At 47.3% G+C, this 12,884-nt stretch overlaps 1 protein-coding gene across 1 annotated transcript in view; it reads right to left on the bottom strand.

Annotated features, from left to right (window-relative positions):
- The window catches only part of B3GNT2 (UDP-GlcNAc:betaGal beta-1,3-N-acetylglucosaminyltransferase 2), a 30,223-nt gene extending 18,902 nt beyond the window's left edge, over positions 1 to 11,321 (bottom strand). Inside the window, exon 1 of the mRNA XM_029231893.1 lies at positions 11,049 to 11,321. The gene's annotated coding sequence lies outside the window, so the exon portion shown is untranslated. The remainder of the gene's footprint in view (positions 1 to 11,048) is intronic.
- Between the last annotated feature and the right edge of the window lie 1,563 nt (positions 11,322 to 12,884).

The following is a 12,884-nucleotide window of genomic DNA, read 5'->3' on the forward strand; positions in this document are numbered from 1 at the left end:
TCCAGGTGAGCTGAGATCTACTCTCCTCACCCTGGAGGGAGGCAGGACCAAGAGGCTCCCCAGCCCACAGGCTGTAACTGTGAGGTGAAAGCACCCCAACTGCTGAGCGCCAGGCTCTGCTCTTCACACACAGAGTATCCAATGAAAATACGTGCCCCTGGGAGACCACCTCTTCTTCAGAGTCAGAGGCCATCCTCCTCCCAGAAGACAACCTCTCTAGTGACAAGTGACCCTGGGGTGGCAACTTCAGGACAGGGTACCAAACAAGCAGAGTGGCTCCCCTCTCTCCCAGCCTCCATCTCCCAGATTCCTTTCCTGCCCCTTCTCCCTTTCTCAAATGTTGTTAAATTTCACCAAGTTACCGATGGGTGCTTGAGGACTATTCTTAGATTTTTTTTAAATATCAAAATTAATCACATGGATTTAAAATATACATCCTCAAAACAGTGACATTTTGGCTTTTTGTCCAAATGTTCTATTAAAGGGGAAGCTGTTCAACCAAGATTTACGTCTACATATTTAAAGAAGGGATGAAATAGTAACATCGCTTTCTCTGGCCACCTGCCAAGAAAAATTTATGTTGTCAAAATAAAAGAGAACATATTGTTTGCTCAATATATGAGCACACTGCTGAGTAGCTTAGAAATTGGGCCTCTTTTACCAAGCAGTTTAAATCACCTAATTTTATTTACTCTTAAAATTTTTTATCGTAGTTGATTTACAATGTTGTGTTACATTTCAGGTGTACAGCAAAGAGAATCAGTTATACATATACATATATCCGCTCTTTTTTTAGATTCTTTTCCCATATAGGCCATTACAGAGTACTGAGTTCCCTGTGCTATACGGTAGGTCCTTATTTGTTATCTATTTTATATATAGTAGTGTGCATATGTCAATCCCAATCTCCCAATTTATCCCTTCTCCCCCTTACCCCCTGGTAACCCTAAATTTGTTTTCTTAAATCACCTAATTTTAAGTGTCTCTGTGAATGTCACCTTCATATATCATAGATTATCACCTCCTTGGAAATATCGGGGACCACAGCAATCTGTGTCTCTCAGTGTCATTTGCACGCTGTGCCCACTCCTTCCTCCCTCGGGGGGGTCCAATCACTCCCAGAACTTCTGCCACCTCTACACTGATGACTCCCACACCCACACCTGGAGGTCCAGCATGAGCTTGCCCTCCCACTCTGGGTGGTGCTCACATAGCATCTTAGTCACGTGTGGGGCAGGGACAAAAAAAAAAAAGAGAGGCCATCATGCTGAAACCAGAGATGGCTGCCTGAGGCTTCATTATATCACTCTCTGTTATCTGCACTTGTTTAAAAATTTCCATTATAAAGAGGCTTTTTTTTCTAAAGAGGATCCATCAGAACCTTGAGGAAAAAAAATTCAAAAGAGAGAAACAGTCAGTTAAAAATAAAGAGTATTCATGAGAGATATTTTAAGTTCATCTGAAGGAAATAATTCCTTTTGTGGTGAAGGGAGAAGAAAAATAAAAGGGTTGCATCTCATTTACTTGAATAAAAGCTACATAAGTTCCTTATAAACAAGCATTAGATTTAGCCATAAAATAATAAATGTAAAATACATGTCATGAGTCCCAAAGGTTAAATGTTTATAGAGGATGGTATTTGTAACAAACCCACTTTGACCCTTTCACTGTTAAGACAAATAGATTTGATTCTGAAAACATCACCAGGCTCTTCACTGAACAATCTATACCCAGACTTGAAGTTGGTTTTTGTTTTTTTTAAACAACTGTGTTACTCCCTGATCAGGACTCAAAAAAACAAGAAGCACTTCAAGAAGCACTTGGACGTTAAGTGCTTTTCAAAGAAAATAAACAACAACAGAATTCTAAAGCACAAATTATAAGCCTTAGCAAGTTAATGGTCCATGGACCGTAAATATGGTCCATATTCATGACTGCAGTGGATTCAAACAATCAACATATGAGCCTGGCTGTGCAGGTTTTTTCCTATTATGCAGGGGGTGGGGATGAGGAGGGAACAAGCTAAGTGGGTTGCCATGGTTACAAAGATATTTAATGTCAGCTCAGGGACCAAAATCTACTTCAAGTTCTCCACATGGACCAGGCTCCCTTTTCAGTAAGTCAATCCCCAGCCCCCACAAGATTACTGTCCCCTGGGACAGTCCTTGCTGCTGCTCCCCTGGGGTCCTGTATCGATGTCATCGTCCACCTCAAAGCTCTCCCTCTCCAGTAGCTCCAGGCACAGGCTGCTCTTTCCCTATCCGACAACTTCCTGAAAAGGTTCCATGTCTTGTCACAGCCCTTTGTTGTGCCTTGACCTTCCCAATCCCCTTCACCCCTCTAGAATCTTCACAGTCCGCTGCCTCTCCTGACTTCCCAGAGCACCCAACACTGCTGGCCACCATCCCTACCCTCACCCCAAGTTCAAGACCATCCATCCCCTAACCCCAATTCTCTACTGGTTCTCTTGCATCTTGGCAGCCTTTGCTCCTGGCCCCATCCCCCAAAATGGGCACTCTCCACAGTTCTGGGTTCAAGCCTATGGTGGGTCTTCCTTCACCCTACACTCCTGTCCTCTGGACCCTCCTTCCACACCACTACAGCCTCCGAGTCCCGAGGTTAAGAAATGTCCCAACGTACCCCTATCTGTAGCTCATTTACTTCACACCTCCCTGAATTGGTTTCCAAATCTCATCCCATCCACTATCTTTTTCTCTCTCATTCCCTTTCAAATAAATCACACACACAGGCACACATACACTTTATTTTTTTTATGTACCACATCCTCTTTATTTTATTTTTTTTAACATCTTTATTGGAGTATAATTGCTTTACAATGGTGTGTTAGTTTCTGCTGTATAACAAAGTGAATCAGCTATACATATACATATATCCCCAATCTCCTCCCTCTTGCGTCTCCCTCCCTCCCACCCTCCCTATCCCACCCCTCTAGGTGGTCACAAAGCACCCAGCTGATCTCCCTCTGCTATGTGGTTGCTTCCCACTACCTATCTATTTTACGTTTGGTAGTGTATATATATCCATGCCACTCTCTTTGTCCCAGCTTACCCTTCCCACTCCCCGTGTCCTCAAGTCCATTCTCTACGTCTGCATCTTTATTCCTGTACTGCCCCTAGCTTCTTCAGAACCTTTTTTTTTTTTTTTTTAAGATTCCATTTTAATCCTGTACCGTCCTTGACCTGGTTTGGGCCCTCAGTTTTCCCCCAGCAAGACTGATGAAGTGACCTAATTCAACAAATATCAAGCACCTACTTAAACCAAGCAATGTTTCAAACAGACCACAAATAATGAAGTTATATGGTCAATTATCATAAGGTTGATAAGGACTTAGACGAAATATAAAGCACAGTACAGGGGATAAGGATGGGGACAGTCAGAGAAAGCCTCTCTTCTCAGAGGGAAGGTGGAGGGAAGGGGGCGAGACAATTCCAGGAAGAGGGAACAGCCAGTGTAAAGGCCAAAGGCTGGATAGGTCAAAGGCCAGTGTGGCTGCAGAGACTTGAGCTAGGGGCGAGGTAGGAGAGGCAGTGAACTGAGCCAAGGGCCTGACAGGTGACAGAGAACTTTGGTTTTACCATGAGGGAGACTAGGGGCCAGTGGAGGATTCTGAGCAGAAAAGTATGTAAAGCAATTTCAGTTTTTAAATATCCCCCCAGCTTCCTTCTGAGAATAGACTGCTGTGGGGCAAACAGGAAGCAGAGAGCCCCGTTAGGAGGCTGTAAAACGACCTGGAGCCATGATTACACCCACCTCACGTCCACCTCTCTGGCTCAAGTCATCCTCCTAAACACAAGCCTGACCATGATATGTCACCACATCCTCTCCACAAGAACTTTCCATGGCTCCCCATCACCTCCGTAACTATCAAGTGTCACTTCTTCACATGGTCATCAAGGCTGCTCTGTGTCCTATTACCCCTCCCTAAGCACCATGCCCTCCAAACCCACAGGATCACCTGCTGTTCCCCTGACACATCGCTACAAGCCTGCAATCCGCAACTGCCTCTGCCTTCCTTTCTCTACCCCTAAAAGTTATTTATTCATCCATCAGGGCTAAGCCCAAACTCAACTTCCTCAGGAGCCTTTCCTAGCTGACCCCAACACTGCACTCTTCTTGCACCTCTACCAGACCGCTCTTTCATCAGTTCCTGGTTAGAGTTCCCACCAGATTGCTAACTCCTTGACAGCAAGAACTGTGCCTAACTCATCTAGGAATACACAAGGGGCCAAGCACAGTGCAAGGCTTCCACTAAGCGCTCAATCAACGCATGCTGGCTAAATGAACAAATTGGCCCTTTTGTTACATATCTTCTTGAGGTCTTGGTGGGTGGAGGGGTGGGCGGAGTTGTCCAAGGACAGGTTTTCTTGCTTGGCTACTGTAATCTGGAGGACAGGGGTCCCTCTGATGGAGCCCCTGGGGACTCCATGGTACAGTCACAAGTAGGGATGTGGGGATGGATCTGAACCCAGACCTTCAAAGTCTTCTGTCCTCTCAGCCAGGTATCTCTAGGAAGGCCCGTACAATTTGCTTTACATTTGCCCAAAGCGTTGGCAACATGTTTTTCCTAGTCTCATTCTAGAAGTATACAGATGTGCACAAAAGCACCTAGAAGGATCTCAACCCAGTTAACAGTAATTACAGTATTAAGAGATGGAATTAACTTTATTTTCTTTTACTTTATCTTGATTTTTCCCTAAATAAACATAAGAAAAAAATCTCTTAGAAAGAATGCCATAGTAACATCAAGTTACATTTAAAAAATGGTTCCAAAGGGCTTCCCTGGTGGTGCAGTGGTTGAGAGTCCTCCTGCCAATGCAGGGGACACGGGTTCGTGCCCCAGTCCGGGAAGATCCCACATGCCGCAGAGCGGCTGGGCCCGTGAGCCATGGCCGCTGAGCCTGCACGTCCGGAGCCTGTGCTCCGCAACGGGAGAAGCCACAACAGTGAGAGGCCCGTGTACCGAAAAAAAAAAACAAACAGGGGATCAACTATCAACAAATAATATCTTATTTAAGCTGATGCTACATCAACAAAGTGTTGACTCAACAAAGATTTGGCTTCTAACTTTCAATAAAAGACCTACACAACTTTTATAGTGAAATAGCATATTAAAACACAGAAGATACAGTTGCTTTAGTTACCATCTTTTTAAAGAAATAAAAGGGGGACAAAGGCACTGTGTGTATGTCAGGCACAGTGCTAGGTATTTTAGGTGCATGATCAAATTAATTTTCTTAGCAAATCTGAGCTAGATTATCTCCCCTATTTCACTAATGAGGAAACTGGGGCTTACAGTAATTTATCATACAGTAGCCACCGTCATACAGTAAGTGGCCAAAATGGAACTCAAATCCAGGTCTGTTTCACAAAAGATTACACATTCTATGATTCTGGAAATGCCACTTACATGAAGTTCAAGAACAGGCAAAACCAATCTATGACGATATGCAGCACATCTAAGATGATATACCAAGTCAGAATAATGATTCCCTTCAGGGGCTGGAGACTGACTGGAAAGGGGCACAGGGACCTTCTGGGGTACTGAAAACGTTTTCTTCTTGATCTGGTGCTGGACACACATTCATGAGCTGCACGCTTAATATTAGTGCACTTTACACACTTTACTGTATGCTATGCCTCAAGTTTAAAAAAAAATCCTCATTTGACTGACTCCAAGTTCATGCTCTTTAACCACTAAACCATCATATCACTATTTGACAGAACCTGACCACACTCTAGAATTGATTCTCTTGGATAATCAGTTTTTTTAAAACATTCTGGTTAAGTGAAGTACATCCTAATCACATCAGAGTGAAGGCATCTGAACAATAAGCTTATTTTTAAATGCCACAGAATGAAAAGTAGAAAGTATCAATTTCCTTGCTACTGGGAATTTCCTGTCTGTAGCCACATCAGAATAAAAATAATTTTAAACCTTGCTCCAAAGGAATGTTCATAGATGTACAGAAAATAATTTGTAACAAAATTATTAATGGGCTTCCCTGGTGGCGCAGTGGTTGAGAGTCCGCCTGCCGATGAAGGGGATACGGGTCCATGCCCTGGTCCGGGAAGATCCCACATGCCGCGGAGCGGCTGGGCCCGTGAGCCATGGCCCCTGAGCCTGCGTGTCCAGAGCCTGTACTCCACAATGGGAGAGACCACAACAGTGAGAGGCCCGCGTAGCGAAAAAAAAAAAAAAAAAAAAAAAATTCTTAAGAGTTATCTATGGAAGTACCTAAATAAAACTACACAAAATATTTCAAGACATACATTATAATTTTATCAACAATGTTGACCCTCAAAGGAAGTTTGAATTTTGTTACAAAAACTAAGACAAGGCAAGACAAAGCTGGTGGGCAAAGTGCATAAATCTCACAGTAGAGGCAACACAGTGAGTGTAAAAATCTCAAAGCAGAGTTATAACAAACCGAAAACTCAAATAACTTTTCCCAGCAGTAAGGTGATTGTGCCACATATGCCCTAATAACAAATTCTCCATCGAGCAGAAAGTTCTTCCCACCAAAGCTTTGTTCAGACTAGCAAAGCCTCATCATCAGCTGGTGATGATGAAATCATTACATCAATTCACTCAGAGCCTCACCCCACACATACATATACCTCTTAGTCAAGTGGTAACTGCCTCTCCTGAGAGAGGAATTTATTCATCCACAATTTGGAGACATATTTGGCAAGCACCTAGTTACAGTTTTACCACTTTTGGAGAAGTGGGGAGGGACAGCTGGATCCACACCTGTTGGGTGTATGGTCTTTACTGGGTGCTTTTGAGTATGCAAGCCAAGAAATCCAACCTTCAAACTCAGAGCCCAGTTTAATTCATGTTTTAACATTCTGTACACACCAAAAGTGCCAGGCAGGGCTTCCCTGGTGGCGCAGTGGTTGAGAGTCTGCCTGCTAATGCAGGGGACACAGGTTCGAGCCCTGGTCTGGGAGGATCCCACGTGCCGCGGAGCAACTAGGCCCGTGAGCCACAACTACTGAGCCTGCGCGTCTGGAGCCTGTGCTCCGCAACAAGAGAGGCGATAGTGAAAGGCCCGCACACCGCTATGAAGAGTGGCCCCCGCTTGCCACAACTGGAGATAGCCCTCGCACAGAAACGAACACCCAACACAGCAAAAATTAATTAATTAATTAATAAACTCCTACTCCCAAGAACAACAACAAAAAAACGTGCCAGGCAATTGACTGAAATGATTTTAGTTTCTCCTGAGCATTTGCATATAAGACCAAAAGGCCTTTATGAGAATTTTTCAGTATCGATAACTTATGCACCACTATGGGGCATGCGCAAGATTACATAACCAAATATCATCCCAGATGCAAGAATTTCAATGTTTATAAAAGTAACCATTTATATTTATTAATTTTTAAAGTCCTTAACAAACTGCTCAATAAAACTGTCAAAAAAAAAAACCTGAGTCAAATATTGTAGCTATTAAGCAAGCTAGAATGAATGAAAAGCACTGACCCGGTATGTTAAGAACAGAGTGTGCTTTAAGTACATTCACAGCCCTGGTTCAGCATTCCTAAATTATGGTTGGAGGGGAAAACAAAACAAAACAAAAGCAAACAAAAACAAAAAAACCCAGCATTGTCAGAAAACATTAAAACGTAAAAGTTTTGAAGGGGAGCAGAATACGCCACCCCAAGATATGTCACTTTGACACAATGATTATTTTGAATTAAAGTTACTTGAGAAAACAGCCAGTGTAAGGACATTCTGATTCCCCTTTGTCCCCCTGAAAACAGGAGATAAATCTTTCGTAGGAAGGTACCCTCCCCTGCACCAGGAGGGTAGAAGGCATTCTTATCACCAGAGATAGGGAATTCAGGGCTGAGAAGCCTGCACAAACCTTGTTACTTCTTCACTCATCAGTCACCCTAAACCCAAACCCCTTTGTTTTGTCAATTCTTCACAAATGTATTTGTTTCCTTGTCTCTTTAAAAGGTATGAAAGCTGCCTGCTTTGGTCACTTCTTTGAGTCGCATATTTTTATCCTTGTACATATGAAATTTGTTTTTCTCCAATTAATCTGTCTTATGTCAACTTAATTATTAGATCAGCCAAAGAACTTGGAGGGGAAAAAGAGAAAAGTTTTCCTCTCCTACAGTTTCAAAGTTTGAGAAGCAAAGGATTCACTTATCCCTGAATCAGCTGAAAAAGCCCCACACATTTGTATCCAGAACATCTTAGCTTTATACCAACAATGCACTGGGTAAAGCAAAATGATTAACTTTTTTGGGTTCTCATTCATTTCCTAATGTAACTCTTTTTTTTTTTTTTTTAAGCCATGCATCTGGGCAAACTGTACAGTGAAAAATCCACCACGAATTATCAGTTCCACTTTCCTATTTTTAGCAAACCTTTAGTATCTTAGAATTAGAGAAATCTAAATTGTGGGGTTTTTTTTAAAACAAGGAAATTTTCAAAATTATAAGCCACCTATATATACTCAACTCTCCATCCAGGAAACCCAGGAAAAAAAACCAATTCATAATTTTTACAAGCATATTATGTTTATTTTCCTCAAAAGATTACCTCATTCCCTGGATTTTAAAAACCATCTGCCATCTGCCAAATTTGGCTGATTTCAGTCTCCAACAAATCTAAATGGTTACTGTTGTTGGTAAGGGGAAGTTGGTGCCTGGAGGAACTTCTATATTGATTACACAATGACCATCACTTATTAAGCGCTTCTTAAACCCCCCCCACCATGATGCAGAGCTAGGAGTTTGGCAAACATTATCCTATTTGTCCTCAAAAACAATCCTGTAGACCAGACACTACCATCCCAAAACCAGACATGGAAAATGAGGCAGGGATGATAAACAACTTGTCCAAGGTCACGGAACAGTATGTGGCGGAATCAAGACCAGTGAACAGTGAAGGTGGGAACTCAGAACTCTTACGGAGAATTAGGCCTGCATCATACACATGCCATCTGCACAAAAACTAAATGAAAAGCAGTGAGCCCCTATTGCAGGAAGATTCCTAAGGGAAAAAGCAGTATCCCAAACTGAAAAAGTACTTCCTAATGGCAGATCTAAAGATAAAGACATTTGTAAAGGCTTGGCAGTAGGAAAAGGTTTACTCAAGTATAGGGCTCCCGAACTTCCCTGGTCTTAAAATCCAATCTGGTTTAAGAGCACAGGGACTCTCTGTAACATTCTCCCAAATTCCACCAGTCTTAATAACCTCTATTTAAAAGAAACAGAAAGGACTTCCCTGGTGGCGCAGTGGTTGGGAATCCGCCTGCCAGTGCGGGGAACCTGGGTTCGAACCCTGGTCCGGAAGGATCCCACATGCTGCGGAGCAACTAAGCCCCTGCGCCACAACTACTGAGCCTGCGCTCTAGAGCCTGCAAGCCACAGCTACGGAGCGCACGTGCCACAACTACTGAGCCCACGATCCTAGAGGTCGTGCTCCGAAAGAAGAGAAGTCACCTCAATGTGAAGCCGGCGCACCCCAACAAAAACCCAACGCAGCCAAAAGTATAAATAAAATTTTTAAATAAAGAAACAGAAGAGGGAACTAGGGCAGTGGGAAGAAGGGACCGCCCAGCCCTATCCTCCCTCTGGGGCAGCTGTCAGATAACACCTGGGGGAGACCACGCAATGGCTTGGGTTGAGAGCCCTAGGACTGGGCTGGGTCCCCGCCTTCCTAGTCCCATTCTTGGCCCTGTCGGCCACCTCTTTAACCAACCCATTACCTCCCCGGAGCAAAATTACACTGGAAGGATCTGTTTTAACAAGTAGAAGCCCATATTCACCAACTGGCTTTGCAATCTGAAATCTACAGCAAGGCTCCAACAGGGGAGCGGCAAGAGAATATGGTATAATTGTTCCAAACTACCGTTCTACGAAGTTGGGGAAGTTCAGGAGGCCATGGGGGGCAGGGGAGAAAAGACAAACATACCACCCCTACGTTTTAAGGAGAGGGAGCCTCCTCAACAACCCAGGTTTAAAACGTATATATTATTTTCAGAGATGAGCTTTCACGCTCTGACACTTGCGGGGAGTATCTCGGCTGCTCCTCCCCACTTGATGGGGAGCCAGTAGGTTCTGGGGCTCCCCAGCCCTCAGTGGAAAGCACTGTGGCCTAGAAATTAAGATGACTTAGTTTTATTGCCTCCAGAAGGGTCCGCCTGCCGTCCCGGGGCAGCCGTCAGGACCCGCGCCCGCAGCCCTAGAGGAGTCCGCCCCGAGCAGCCCCACGTCCACCCTCCACTCCAGGTGTTTCGCAGAGGCCGGCTAGGCACGCTCCCGCAGCACCCACCCTTCCCCCTCCCCAGGTTTCGGTCAAGTAGCCGGGTTAATCATTCAACGCGGGCGGTGTGGAATATTTTTGTAGAGGTCAAAGCAAAAGGTTCTTCCTAAGTTTCACAGAAACCAGCCTTTAGGGACCCTGAGGTGGCATTGGCAGGCGGATGGCGCTGGGGAGCGACTGCTGGCGGCCCTGTAGCTCACAGAACACCTGATCTCCCCATGCGACACGGCAGGCAGCGCAGTGCGAGGGTGGGGTGCGGGGGTGTAACGCGAAATCCAGCAGGGCCCCCTCCCCAAAACGTCTGTGCAACCCAGATGAGGACGCCAGGCCTCAGACGCCCCTTCCCAACGCCTGCATCACCCCGGCGCGCGCTCCCCCGGAAGTTGGGGTGCAGCGGGGAGGCGGAGATGTTCCCGGGTCCCGGGGGGGGCGGAGTGTGGAGTGGGGCAGGAAGCTCAAAAGACAGGCTGCCGCGGGTTGCATTATCCTCTTCCTCTAGGGTAAGGAAGGTGGCGGGGGGGCCGAGGGGGAGGACCGGGACGCCTAAACGCCGCAAGAGCCACCTAGAGACTGTTTCCTGCTCTGGGCCGCCAGTACGAAGCCGGAACCGGCGAGGAACGGGGCTGTGGAGGGAAAGAGGATGGGCCAGTGGAGGGGGAGCCGGGGACCAGAGAACTAAGAGGGCGCAGAGCCTGCCTGGGGAGGAGGGAGGCGGCGGGAATGCACACCCGCCCGGCCCTACCTTGTCCGGGAGCAGCTCCTGCTCAGCGGGGCGGGGGCGGGAGATCGCGGCTGCATCCACGTCCCGGCCGCTCCGCGCGGCTCAGCCCGGCGACCGCCGCCGCTCTCGCTCCATGCGTTGCGCCCGCGATGGGCGGCCGGGTGGTGTCCGCAGCAGGACGGCTCCGCCTCGGCTTGGCCCCGGCTCGGCTCAGCTCCGGCACTTGTTGCCGCCTCAGCCGCTGCGCCTCACTCCCGGCTCCGGCTCCCGGCGCCGCCGTCGCCGCCGCCTCAGGGCTCCCCGGCCCGGTCCCGGTCCCGCCCCCGCCCCACGGGCCAATCAGGCCCGGCACCGCCCCTTACGTCACCGCCCCGCCCGGCCCACCGCCCCGCGCCCCAAGTTCGGGGCAAGCACAGCTCCAGTTTGTCGGGCGGTGGACGCGCGGGACCGGCGCAGGCTGGTGCTCCTCTTGGCATCCGGGGACCCTCCGGGCCCTCACCTGGAAAGCAAAGGCTTAAACTGGGGGAAGGGAACCCCAAGAACTAGACCGTCGGGGGAAAAGGGCGGATCGAAGTTCAAAAGAACTATTTTCCAACTCCAGTCTAAACTTAATCCCTCTTGTCGCCCCTCTTGCAGTACATCTGATGTTGGGAAACTAAGCACATGGCCTGGTGAGGACTCCAGTGGCGTCTTCTGGCCGGAGTCAGTTTGTGACGGGTCCTAGACCGAACCCCGGCCACCAAGTGCTTGGGCAGATGTGTCCCCGCAAAACCCAGGGTTTCACCAGGGAAGATGGGGGTAGCTAGGGGGAACCAGAGCCAAAATGGGACTTGACCATTGCTCTCTGCCCATCCAGTAGCTGCCGCCACCTCTTAGGTGCCCAAATGACACCTACTTGACACTGCCACGCCATCTTCGGTTTTATGAAGCCTCCCAGAACATGGGGAGAGAAGAATTTTAGTTCCCTTTGTGGTGTCCTGTAGAGGGTTTCCTCGAGGTTCCAGGCGAGTCTCGGGAAGCCAGAAACGCAAGATGCCCAGACGCTCGGCCTCGAACCCGCGTCGCGGCCCAAGGGACAGGGCGGATACCTAGGTGCAGCCTTAATGGCTGAACTGTGACATACATTCCCACCGCAGGATGGGGACTTGGCGCTAACCACACCCAGCCGCGGGAATTCCGGGGACCACGACGCACCCTCCTATCCCAGCGCCCCCGCCGGCTCGCCAGAGCACTGCATCCTTAGGTGAGTCCAAGTTGCTGTTGACACAGCTTTGAGGGCCCCAGGTAAGCCTCGCACGACCGGATGGAGAGGTTGCCCTGGCCTGAAAGGCCCAGTGCAGTGCAGTCAGCTCGTTTCCCTTGCGCTCCGCCAGGATTGCCAGAGGCGCACTTGAAAGCTCCCCCGTCTCTTGGTATTTACCTCTACACGAAGAAAGCAAGCCCATTTAGATAATCAGACTAAGGAATTAAGAACACCACACCCTCAATTATTTGCATTTTTCAGAAGGCTTTCTGAGGCGGAATTAGTTGAAAGAGAAAGAATTGCTAAAGTAGTAATTTCAGGCACCTTTGAGCTCAGCCTACTCAACTATGGGCACTTAATCCAAACTCAGAGCGAAAAAGAAGAGCAGGTGGATGCACTGCTAGATGCACTGAGCCACGTGGGTGCGGTCCTCTAGAAACGAATTCTGAGTCAGATCTGGGAAAGTTTTGATTTGCAGCCTTCAGTCCTTTTTGCTTTTATGTTGATCACATGATTCTCCTAAGACTGGGATGTAAAGTCCAAACAGTCAGATTTTTGTGTACTCATAGAAAAACATCTGGAAGGATACAGACAGGCTGTTAACCACCATTACC

This window comes from Monodon monoceros, unplaced genomic scaffold, assembly GCF_005190385.1.
Source record: "Monodon monoceros isolate NGI ecotype Baffin Bay Population unplaced genomic scaffold, NGI_Narwhal_1 Super_Scaffold_19, whole genome shotgun sequence".
Lineage (NCBI taxonomy): Eukaryota > Metazoa > Chordata > Mammalia > Artiodactyla > Monodontidae > Monodon > Monodon monoceros.